We start from the raw sequence: 13,176 nt of genomic DNA, 5'->3' as shown, positions 1-13,176 counted from the left end.
TGGGTTTTTGGGGGGGAAAGTGAGTTTTGGGGGGATCTCAAAAATTTTAAAATTTTAAGGGTTTTTTGAGCCACGAAAAATGGTAGGACCATACCTACCCTAAACCCTCTACTTTTTTAAAGGGACAAGTGTAATTATTAGTACTGAAAGCCTAGTCCCCCTCCCTAAAGCCTAGTCTCCCTCGCTATATTCAAAGGAGACCAAATGTGCACAATCCTCTATTCTTATTGGTCCGTTGCTAATTACTTTCATTAGTAAAAGTCGCAAAATATGTTCAAATGTCCCCTAATAAGTGAAGCAACAGGATGAGCACTCTATTGATGAGGTTATGCCAGATTTTCTCGAGGAGTGGATAGATTCTTCTAGGAAGGGATGCATTTTTCCCTCTTGGATGCAAGATCATGGGCTTAGTGATTGGGAGAAGGAATATTGCCCCTGGTGGTTAGATTATCCCATTGGGGAGTATCCCAAAAATGAGGCATGTCATTATAAGGGTAAGATATCCAGTTATATCTCCCATTCACAGTTTGTGCATTATCAACAACTTATGATTTCTTCGTTAATGACATGTATTACTCTAAAAGAAGCTTGATCCATCCGACCACCCGCGATCCATCACTCGCATTGCACTCGCACCTCTGTAGAGACTCTTTTAACCTCTGTAGTAGAGAGCTCAATTTTAATCTTAGAAAATTATTATAACACACTTACACACACTTTCGCTCTCGTCTTGCCAAGACTCAAATATAACAATTTTGCACATTCTAGCCTCTGTAGGGACTTAAAATGAAATTTCCCAAACAATATAACCAAGCACAGTATTTGTCTCAACCTCAATCTTGACCTTGATCTCACTCAGAGTCTTGATTTGAGTCTCAATCTAGATATCAATCATCTCCATTGATTATGAAGAACACATTCTCTCTCTCTCTCTCTCTCTCTCTCTCTCTCTCTCTCTCTCTCAATATCTATCTCTCTTTTTCATAAACCTATGAGTGTGTATAAGTTGTAAAGGTATAGTTATATTCTAAAAACGTGATAATCAAGTTTTTAAAACCTAGTTACACAATGGGCAATAATCTCTGTAGAGACTCTTTTAACCTTTGTAGTAGAGAGCTTATCACAATTTTAATCTTAGAAAATTATTATAACACACTTACACTCACACTTTCACTCTCGTCTTGTAGAGACTCAAATATAACAATTTTGCACATTCTAGCCTCTGTAGGGACTTAAAATGAAATTTCCCAAACAATATAACCAAGCACAGTATTTGTCTCAACCTCAATCTTGACCTTGATCTCACTCAGAGTCTTGATTTGAATCTCAATCTAGATCTCAATCATCTCGATTGATTATGAAGAACACATTCTCTCTCTCTCTCTCTCTCTTTCTCTTTCATAAACCTATGAGTGTGTATAAGTTGTAAAGGTATAGTTATATTCTAAAAACGTGATAAGCAAGTTTTTAAAACCTAGTTACACAATGGGCAATATTCATAAAATTTTGTGAGGCCATGGCCCATGTAGTTTTTTTTGTCAATCACGTGAGATAAGAAAACAGTGTCATTATTTCAAAAGAAATATTCACGAGAGAGAACTTTGTGACGGTAGTTTATTCACGAGAGTGCGCGTGTATAAGTTGGCGGCGTCTAATCAAGCTAAGAAAGGGTTTTGGCGACGCTGGCAATGAGGCTTTCCACCTCATCCTTGCCGATGCCGAAGGCTATCTCTAGCACCTCCTCGGGGAGGGGTGGGTAGGCGTCGAAGAGAGCGGCGGCGAGTTGCGAGGTGCCCGGGTTCTGGCTATTGAGGGCGGAGATGGCGAGGGCGGATTGGTGCTCGTCGGGGTTGAGCTGGAAGTGCACAAGGCCGCGAGGGAAGACAAAGAGATCGCCGGGGGAGAGGGTCTGCTCAAAGAGGGTATTGTTGGGCGTGGCGGTGACGAAGCCCACCTTGAGCGTGCCCTCGGCCAGGAAGAGCACCTCGGTGGCGCGGGGATGAACGTGGGGCGGGTTTAATCCCTTGGGGTCGAAGTCGATGCGGGCGATGGACAGGCCCTGCGTGTTGAGAGCAAAGAAGTTGGCTGCACTGGCCAGGTTGACGGAGACGCCCAGCCCTTTGATAGGTTTGGCGGGATGCTCAAGCATCGTGAACTTGAAGTCGGCGTCCTGCACCTCATCGGCCGGCTTGCAGGCGAACCCGTTGAGGGTGATCATGCTGGTGTTATCCGCCACACAGAAGTCCTGCAGAGGGTCTTCATCCGCGGCCCTCACTTCTAATATGAGCGGAGACATGAGCATCACCGCCAGTAGAAGCAGAAAGCTGCTAGCTGCTGCCATAGCTGTGGCTTGCGGACTGTGAGCACGCTGGGATATTGGAGATGATGAGGAGCGAAAGCTGTGATATTGGAGATAGATGATCAGAAGAATAGGCTACGCCGATCCTCATGCGCCTGACGTCGTATTTATATGCTGCACGACGCCGCTGGCTGGAAAGAACGAGTCTTATCATCCGCTCTCCAAGGAACCAGTCCTATCCGCTCTAAGAAAGAGTCCATGTCCATGCCGACCCGGTCGACGTTCCCGCTATCTGATCTGCCGGAAGGGAGGACGTCACAGTGATTGACGTAGTCTCCGACCATCACCTTGTGATTTATGTTGTATCCTGACGCTCGCTGTAGTCTTCTATCCTCTACGTGCCACGGATGTGCCGGCCATACGTGCCACGCAGGACTCCAAGTTGAAGGAGTCAACATAATTTGTTGGTCCAAGTCCTTTTGGAAGTTGGGACCACACGTGACACGGGTGACTCGCCTTCCTGTTCTCAAATGAATCTTTTAGAGAGAGAGAGAGAATTGTGACTCGCCTTCCTTCCTTTTTTCTGATGAATCTTAGAGAGAGAGAGATGTGTTAGTAGGGGTGAGAGAGAGAGAGGGGGGGGTCTATGTGCTAGTAGGGGTGAAACAAACCTAAGCTCTCTAAGTGTTTGCCACATTTTAAAGGCACAAAAGGCACATTTTTCTTTGGATATTTTAAAGTCTAGTTAAGTGTCCACCCACTTGTGTGTGGACACCCTCTTAATAAGAGAACATAAGATGGGGCTTTGGTGCCTATATAAATCATTGTACATGGTGAAAGTATTATCATTGTTGCATTATGCAATCTCTCGCTATTATTAGCTATCACATCTTTCTCTCCCTCTCCCTCTCCCTCTCTCTCTATCCCTCTCTCTAAGTACTATCTCGATGGCTTGAACCGCCATCTCTCTTTGCACAAGTTCTACTCCTACACTCACATCATTGGCACCTTCCACCCACCATAACATGAGCTCTAATCATGCAAACACAAATATAGTATCAGAGCCTTGATCCATGATACTCCCATTAATCACCTTTCATTTAGTAAGAACCCTTTTTTCCTCTTTGCCTAGGCACCCCCTGGCAATGTTTTTCCTTGTTCTCCCTCTACAGAGAATCATTCTTTGAGATTTTTAGTGTGTTTTGAAGATAACACAGAGCTACCTGACCTCGAGGGGCTTATTTCAACTCAAAGAAAATGTGGTGAAAACACATCATAAACTCATGGAAAAACATAATTTATAGCATTGAGGGCTACATGTAAAATGAACAATTTCTCTTAGGGTCTTCTAATCGGTGATACAAGCTAACTGAGTTTCAAGTTTAAAGGCAAACCATCAAGTGGGTGATGAAAACCAAGCAATCATCGATTTTCTTTACTAGTCGAGTGATTAACCCTAATCACCTTCAGTTTTTTGAAGTTCTCAAGTTCCAAATCATTGACTTGTGAGTTGATATTCCCATATATATCCACCCCCTTCATTTGTTGCGTTAATCGCTTCCTCCAAACTACACTACATTTTTGCATATGCTTTTAGGGAGGTGGGGGAGCATTGCATAATCATCAAATCAGAGGCATTGCCTTGAAAAAAAATTTGATGCTTTTCTCAAGTATGGAAAAAACCAACAAATTTAAGCTCTTGAAGCCACAAGAAATTGCGGCTTTTCAAAAATTAGGGTAAAGTTGGCGTAAGTATAGCCTCTACACAATCAAGAATTTGGCACTTCATCAAATTGAAGACCTTGCACACCGATAAGTTTTTGGAGCTTTTCCACACGAAATCCTTTTGCATTAAAGCGACCATGCCACATCAACAACAAATCCTTCATTATAGCTTTTAAATCGAGCATTAAGAGGTACTCTCCCTTGGCCCTTGAGCCGCAAAATGATAGTCCAAGTGTCAATCGCTTGGTAATGACATCAAAGGATGATCTTCATAGACATTACACCAACGTGGTGAGTTTTTTAAACTTCCAACATTATCTTCTAATTATGTATGATTTATGGGTTATATGCTAGGGATGTCTCCCAACATCTCAATATTTGGATATCTTTTTTATAAGCCTTCTATAGATGGGTTTGCTTCTTTTTATCTTACTTTCCCTACTTAGAGAGAGAGGATTGTCTATAAACAGACTAATGTACGCAATTGGACCTAACATGAGAATTTCATGTGTTGGCATCATTGTGTGCTTTTGTATTACATGATTACAATCTAAGAGCCCAAATCATCATATTGAAGGTTATGTATCACTCTTAGCTGACACTTCACTCTGAAGAGGGGTTTGTTGGATATTTCGGAGTCTAGTAATTGTCAAGTGCTGTGTGAACAACCCCTTAATAAAAGAATATAAGATAAGGCCCTCATGCCTATATAATCATTGTATATGGTGGAATTATTATCATAATACAATCATTATTGTTATTTATGGTGGAACTATTATCCTAGTACAAACATTATTATGATGTGTAATCTCTCTCAATTGTTGGGCTACTATCACATCTCCCTATGTCTCTTATACATGGTGGAATTATTCTCATAGTACAAACATCATTGTGATGTGCAATCTCTCTCAATTGTTGGCTATCACATCTCACTTTGTCTCTTAATCTCTCTCTCTCTCTCTCTCTCTCTCTCTCTCTCTCTCTCTCTCTCTCAAAGGGGCACCATGTCCATGGCTTGAACCTGAATTTCCATTTGTTTTTGCACAAGTTCTTCTCCTACACTCACATCATGGACATGTTCCACCCACCATACATGAGCTTTAATCATGTGGATACTAGCAGTTTTCTGGGGAGGATCTCCCCTTCTACTGTAATTTATGGGATCAAAATTTGGTATGCATATTATTGGGGACTAATCCATGCCAAAGCTTCATGCGTTGCATTCACATTTGTAGCCACAATTCAAGCCTAATTGTTATGCATTGGATCAGAAACTCATTGCATTACACAAAATAAGGAGAAACCCATGTCCTAGTTATATTTTTAAATTATAGTTTATCTCTATATCCTCCATCAGGTTTGTTTCTTATTATATATTACACTAATTTTTTTAAAAAGTAACTATATAAATATTAAGGTCTATAATTTGTTCAAGTATTTGATGTTTTAAACTAACATTACTAAATTAACTTTTGTTCAAAAATAAGATCTAAAATTCTACTAGTATCCAATTTTCTTTTCTAAACTATATACATAAGTATACAAACGTGGATTAAATTTAGTTTATGGAAATTTATCAATGCAGAATAAACTTAGGTTGGATAAGCATATAATCAAAAATTTAAAACTAAGTATAAATAGTTGTAATAGTTTTAAAGAGTACACTTGTTAAGGTATGAATTACCGGTTTACGTTTAAAAAAAAATCGATGCATACAAAAATAATTACTTCATGTAATATAAAAAAGGTTAATATGTTTTTAAAAGATGAAGTAATTAAAAATATATTTTTTTATTGAAAATAATGTTTTAATGAAAAAATAAAAGATGATGCCTAAAATATATTCGTGTTTGAAAGTGGAACCATTAATAGGACCATGTAGATGGAATTTATGAACTTAGCTTCATCAAATCTAGAAATATAGGTGTAGAGCGGTTTAGGAAAGGTCCTTACATAAAATAGGGGTTATCCTAATAGATTAATCGTATATGGAAAATGTAGTGAAGTAGAAAAATAAGAGAAGGTGAAGGCTCATAAATGATCCACTGCTTCTTCTCTCGACTTTGACATGGTAAGCGAACTTAAGGTAACCTATATATTTTATCATTAGTAGCCTAAAGAAGATTATACAAGAGGAAAAATCCATCAATATGGCTTCCTTTATATGGTAACAAGATATTTCCCGATGTTGTTTGACCATGCTTTGGGTGCATGCTTCAAGCCATACAAGGCTTTGCATAAACTGCACACAAAATTTGGATGTGCATTGCTCTCATAACCTAGTGGCTACATCATGATGTAAACTTGCAAATTAGCATGCAAGAATGCATTCTTTATACACATATAATGTAAAGACCAACCATTTGATAGCTCTCATAATTAGACTGAAGATCTCCTCTCATAGTCAATGCTAGATGTCTGTGCATCAACTAGTCTTAATATCTATTCATATACAGATCCATCTGAATTATGCTTGATCTTGTAAACCCACTTACATCCAATTCCCTTCTTATCCTTGGTCAAATGCACTAATTTCCATATCACACTAATTCTCATATCATACTTGCATCCATGGCATCTTCCCATTTTCAAAGTATCTGCTCAAAACAAGTGGGCTCTATCTCCTATATTTCTTTAACCATGTAAGAAAAGTGACGAGCATTAGGACATTTTGGAGGTCATTTGTAGGGCCTTGTAAGAAAATGGTCGATTCTTATTTTCTCTCTCTAGAAAAAATCTTGAAATATTAAAATAAAGAGAATGTAAAAGTCATAAAAGTGTAGTCTCTGAGCCAGAGAGGTAAATTTTCTCCCAGGCGGTCGTCTTAAAGTTCGTGGGAACCTTCTTTGAAATGATACATTTGAAACTACAAGAATAAAGCTAGTTCAAGAGGGAAGACAGTTTGGAGGGAATTAGAACCTTCATCTCTAATTTCAAAAGACAAATACAAGCCTTCTCTCACCATAGCCAGTCATATTCTTTCACTCTGCATCATATAGTATACTTACTCATTCCTAGAACACTCCAATGGAGAACAACCATGTACACACTCATTCTAGTGAAGAGTCTAATCATGAAAGCATTCAGAGGAAGTACCATTTTCACATTGATCTAGATAGTGCGTATGCATCCATTCAAAAACGCAGAAGTGGACAACTATTGCTCTCATTAGATGTTAAAGATCATATGAGGTTGTTGAGGAAGCAACACATAGACCTTTGGTGTGATGGCTCCATCTATCCTATTGACCCCCATACTGCTTCACCTTTTCAAATCCCACAACTCTCTTATGTTTTGCAGGTGATGGCGCCACAGGCTTACTACTAGGATATTGCAAGTCAATTTCTTACATGTAAGAAAGAGAAAGGCATTATTCACAACACTTAGCAAATGAGCTTCTTGGCTTGTCTGGTGAATGCAAGACACAAAAAGTTAGATTGGAAGAACAAGAATGTCAAATCAATAAACTAAGAAGTGACCTCCGCAAATATAGAGAAAAAGACACAATCATTGGACATACATACGAAAAAGAAAGCTCAAAAATGTCGAGAACTTGAGGCTCGATTCTGGAGGCCTAAAGAAGAGAATCCAAGCCATAAGGTAATATTGCACTAAATGCATTCCCATTCACATGTCTTTTATGTTAGCAGTTAATCTTATTTTATTTGATGGGCCTCTTTGTGATTTACATGTTCTCTACGTTAGTAATGAGTAGTGCTATATTTGTAGGATTGTCATACATCTTGACAAAGAGAATATCAATCCCAATCTTAATCTAGCAAAGCAACTAAAACCATTCGTGACATCAAGAACGGCAAGAGAAATGATAAAAGAGAAGAAGTTGAAGGTGGTTTAACGAGATATAGTGGATGAATTTATAACCAACAATACAGTTTCAGCTGCGGCGGATATTCAATTCACCATGGATTCAAGTGGAGTGAGTCGTAAGAGTTATAGTGCCATGCAGAAGTCAGTGTCATCCCTCCTTGAGGCTAAAGGCATTAAAGCAAAGCTACTTCCAACACCTACAAAAGTTTGGAGACATAGGGAGGAAATAAATACAACGGCTTCACTATGTTGGTCACTCATACCACATTGTAGGAGAGTTTAAGGGAGAAGGTGGCAACATATTCTACAATGAATACAACAATATATTCATGGACTTGGAGCTCTTGCAAAAGAGAATGGTGGAGTTATATGATATTACATTTGAGGAGATAGGAGGTGGAGTTCTATGATATTACATTTGAGGAGATAGGTGTAGTTTAGTTTGTCATCAAGCTTGATGAGTGCAAGATTATCAAGGAGAAAAAAATGGAAAGGGTCACAATAACACTTATGAATAGGGGTCTTTGTAATTGCAGTAGGGATGAACCAGAAGTCAGTGTCATCCCTCCTTGAGGCTAAAGGCATTAGAGTAAAGCTACTTCCAACACCTACAAAAGTTTGGAGACATAGGGAGGAAATAAACACAGAACGGCTTCACTATGTTGGTCACTCATACCACATTGTAGGAGAGTTTAAGGGAGAAGGTGGCAGCATATTCTACAATGAACACAACAATATATTCATGGACTTGGAGCTCTTACAAAAGAGAATGGTGGAGTTCTATGATATTACATTTGAGGAGATAGGAGGTGTAGTTCAGTTTGTCCATCAAGCTTGATGAGTGCAAGATTATCAAGGAGAAAAAAATGGAAAGGGTCACAATAACACTTATGAATAGGGCTCTTTGTAATTGCAGTAGGGAGGGATGAACCAAAGTATTTTAGTGTGTAGTCGTGGCTAGGTTAATTTGAGGTCAAGAAAGAGGACCATGAATCCTTGTTTTGGGTATTTGATCATATACATATCCCCAATCTCATCAAAGAATAGATGAATGCAACTAGGATGCTCCATGTAGAGAAAAAGGGGGAATTTCAAGTCGAATGGCATCTTGCGGGTGACTTGAAGACTCTCAAGTGCTTATTTAATTGCAGCAAAGGGGCCAATGCAAAGTCTCCATGCCTTTACTACATGGATTCCGCAAGGGTGATGGACTCTAAGTGGTGGAGACGACCACCGAACATACAAATTTTTTATGAGAACTTTAAACCAGTGTTTGAAATTCCTCTTTCCAATGTGCATATATGCACGCTTCATGCTTTGTGTAGTATCATAGAGAAATTGGTATATCTCCACATTGGCTTTGCTTGGAAGATCAAGAATGTAGCAGAGAGGAAAGAAGCCATCCGTGCATTGGAGAAGGTGCTATCAGAAATTGGACTACATGGAGGTAATGTCCAGATTCTGAAGGACACTAAAAAGTCATCAACAAATGAAAAGGAAGTTCCAATGAATCCCTCCATTGGAGGTGTTAAGGCAAGAAGATTTCTTTCCAAGCCAATGAATAATGAGCAACACAAACCTTCAAAGTTAGGAAAGCAATGTACAACAACCTACACAAGTCGAATCGAATACTAACAGTGGAAAAAGCTTCATAATGCAGTGAAAGACCATGAAGGTGCTTCAAGGAATGTCAAGGCAGATGTTTGGCATTCAATTGATACTCTATTCCAAATGTGTGAGAAAGTCAACTACTCCCAGCAAGATAAAAAGAGCTTTCACAAGCATTCAATAAAGCATTCAGAGCTTCTTGGATTGACACCAACATTACACACTACATGGTATGTTTCTAGCTTACTGTTGTTTCCTAGCCCTCGATACTAACTTACATTGTATGTTTTCTTATGCAGCATATTCTCTACAACCACATGCCTTACTTTATCAACAAGTATGGAGATCCTAGCATTTGGAACACACAAGGACTCGAGAAATCACACTATATGGTTTCAAATGCATATTTCAAGCACACACAACATGGTGGTGGAAAAAGTAAGGCGCAAACAGCCTACAAGAAGTGTTCCAATGGTTCTATAGCAGGATACTACAACAACTACATAAAAAAGAAACCTTGAGGTCATCCAAACTGATGCAGACACTCAGACATATGGAAAGGAAGAGATTGAAGCATTTCGAAGCATTTAAAAACTCAGATGCCATAGAAGCACAAAACAAATGGAGAGAACAAAAGATTTTTGTTAACCATCGTTGGATAGATAGATGTAACACATAAGTCTTTTACAATGTATCTTTCCATTCTAATGACTTTGGAAATTCCAGTGAATTTGGTTTTCGTTTATATCTTAGCAAACAGTGTTTGCCATACTCTTCTAGTTCCTTTGGGTTCTCTATGCCTAGTGACAATGCTACTGCAGCATATGTATGAAAGTAACCCCTTAACCAGGATAGCATCCAAAAATTTCTAAGACAGTAGACTTCTCTATCAAAATAATCTTCTCATAACTTTTAGGAATAATCATTGCATCTAGGAACATGGACAATGTCTTGAATAAAAAATTTGCAACTATCATGACATTGTGGTAGATTATAATCTTTGCCTTAGACAATTTGCTTAGGCAGTGAGAGAGAGCTACATCTCAGCCGCCGCCACAGTACTCCCTTTTATGCCGCTCCAAGAATTCATCTTTGACTTCAAATGTACTCTGCAAAACAAAATAATTAAGGAAACATAAGTCTACATATCACATTCACACACACACACACACACAACACACACATACACAAAGAGAGAGAGAGAGAGAGAGAGAGAGAGAGAGAGAACCTGAGTCTCATCTGTCTCACAAATTGTTGGTCTTGCCAAAGGTTAATAGAACTTTTACTATCTTCTCCTACTCTGTTCATCTACTCCTTTGTGGAGTCATTCAACTTATCAAAGCCATATTTGGCCTGCAGCTTCATGAAGGTTTTATCATCTGGCACAAATCCATCATCTTTGAACTTTTGTGCTTTGCCCAAACATATACCGAGACACTCTTTACTATTGTAATTTTCCTCCAATATACTAAGTCATCACTATCATCTTCCGAGACTGAAAATATTCTAAATGTCAGACAACAGTACATAACGTTTGTTATCCACCACAACGAATTCTGGCAGCATTGCTAATACTAGACCACACTGGTCCACTTTGAAGAGATCTACATCCAGAGGTCTCTATATTGTTGACGGCTTAAGAGCAACAATATAGAGAGCAACAATATCCATACTAGATCATACTGGTAATACTAGACCACACTGGTCCACTTTGAAGAGATCTACATCCAGAGGTCTCTATATTGTTGACGGCTCTCTTCCTCAAGTTCTGCCTTCTCATCAGAAGGTAACTTATCTTCTTGGGGAATTTCATCTTGAATAGTACCTTCATACAATAGTTCTTCACCCCTTTAGGAAGTTCTTTATAGAGGCAGTGCAAGTAGCAGAGGAATCCAAATGGCTCATACAACAGCCTGCAGCAACTTAAGTGCTAGGTACACCAAGTAGGCTTGTAGGAAGATGGGAGTTCCTGGTACTTCTTGTATAGAAAATTGTTCGCCTTCTTTCTTCATGCACAATCTAGCAAGTGCACATAAGCTTGATTGTTTAGCAGTAGCACCGTTCCTTTGGATACTAATTTTTTGAAACCATCCATGTGTTTCGATAGGTACTCTGCATGCTGGTCCAAAATTGACTCTACTTGCAAAGGCTTGTTAAACATCTCAGCAATAATGTGAAAGTCATCAGTAGCTCTTGCGTTACAAACAAAATCGAAAAGTTTCGACAGGTACTCTGCATGCTGGTCCAAAATTGACTCTACTTGTGCAGAGGCTTGTTAAACATCTCAGCAATAATGTGAAAGTCGTCCAATAGCTACCACGTTACAAAAAAAATTGAAAAGTTTCTCATCAATTAGAAGCAAGATCATTGCTCTCAAAAATTTCCTCCTTCTTTTCTTTCATGTTAGTGCTAAGACGTTGCTCCTTCTTCTTCTGCTTCTTCCTCTTCGGCATCTCTTCCTTAGCCTCTGTTGAAAAATCGAAATCCCTCTTAACAGAGAGACTCTGGCGAGTAGGTTGCTTAGAAATAGACACTAGACTAAGAACACCTGCTTTCTCCTGTTCATCGGCCTCCATATCATCCTCGTCTCTTGAATGGGGTTCCTCATCATTATGATCCTTTATAAAGTAAAGGGGGTAACTTAATTCTCCCGGCTCCATAGTTGGAAACCCTTGATCTTTTGTTTGTTCTCTCACAAGCTATATGGCTCATCTATCCTTGCCATAACCAATAGCTGCCAGTTGTTGCTTAATGCTTTTATATCTATTCAAGTGTGTGATTAAAGGTTCACTTTCCTTCATATCCAATTTGTAGAATTGCATTAACAGATTTATCTTTGAATTTTTAGCTTGTGTGCCAAATAATTTATTGAGTTCATCCCATGCATCTTTTGCCCATTGTATCCCTGTGATGTGATGAATGATTTCATCATTTAAACTGAGTGCTATAAGTCCCAATGCTTTTTCATTCCTGCCCTTCCACTCATTTTTCCCTCTCTCTGGACATTCATCTCTTCCCTCAACTAGCCCCCACAGATTTTTCCTCATGAGCAAATACATGGTTTTTGTCTGCCATGTGTAAAATTACTCCCCATTAAATTTGGCTATTTCTTGTGCTGTACTCATGATGATGTGAAGGGGGTCTTACCTCTTGATCCAATTTCAAGATTCAAGGGCAGTGTCTACCCTTTTACGACTCAATCTGGTGTTTAAGAGATGATTACAACAAATTTAAATCAGCATAAAATCACCAGAAATTACATTAAATCAAGGGTAACCAATTTGTACGGAATGGTTGGAGTATCAAACCAACTCCAAATTGCAATCTGAAGTTATAGGGATCTGTATATCAGATACCTAATGGTTAATTTGAACCCTCAATTGTACCAAAATATAGTGATTAGCATTGATTAATCACTGATTAGCAAATTAATCTACTATTTTGTGTGCAAAAAACAGAGTATGTGGGGAGTCCAGATCTGGGACCTTAGACTTCAAATGAGCTCAAATGCTTTCAAAGACATCAATAGCAACAGTCTAGTAGAGTATTATGCCAAGAAACACAAGATTTGACCAAATATTGAAAGCTTAATCTTTGTTTTACCAAAGTCACCTGCAGATTTGATGAAGACCTTAGATCTCACTGTCAACTTGATCAAATTGAATTCTGACTGTTTTGTTGTGGCTAGAAGGGATTGGCCTAATATTGAGTGTGCA

The 13,176-nt window shown here is 38.9% G+C and overlaps 1 pseudogene; it reads right to left on the bottom strand.

Annotated features, from left to right (window-relative positions):
• Positions 1 to 1,660: 1,660 nt before the first annotated feature.
• Positions 1,661 to 2,341, bottom strand: LOC147626373 (germin-like protein 8-5 pseudogene; annotated as a pseudogene).
• Positions 2,342 to 13,176: the final 10,835 nt, after the last annotated feature.

This window comes from Cibotium barometz, chromosome 22 (assembly GCF_041138505.1).
Source record: "Cibotium barometz isolate CiBa-2024 chromosome 22, ASM4113850v1, whole genome shotgun sequence".
In the NCBI taxonomy this organism is placed as follows: domain Eukaryota; kingdom Viridiplantae; phylum Streptophyta; class Polypodiopsida; order Cyatheales; family Cibotiaceae; genus Cibotium; species Cibotium barometz.
The sequence above is the reverse complement of the archived record's forward strand: the minus strand, read 5'-3'. Positions and strand labels throughout refer to the sequence as shown.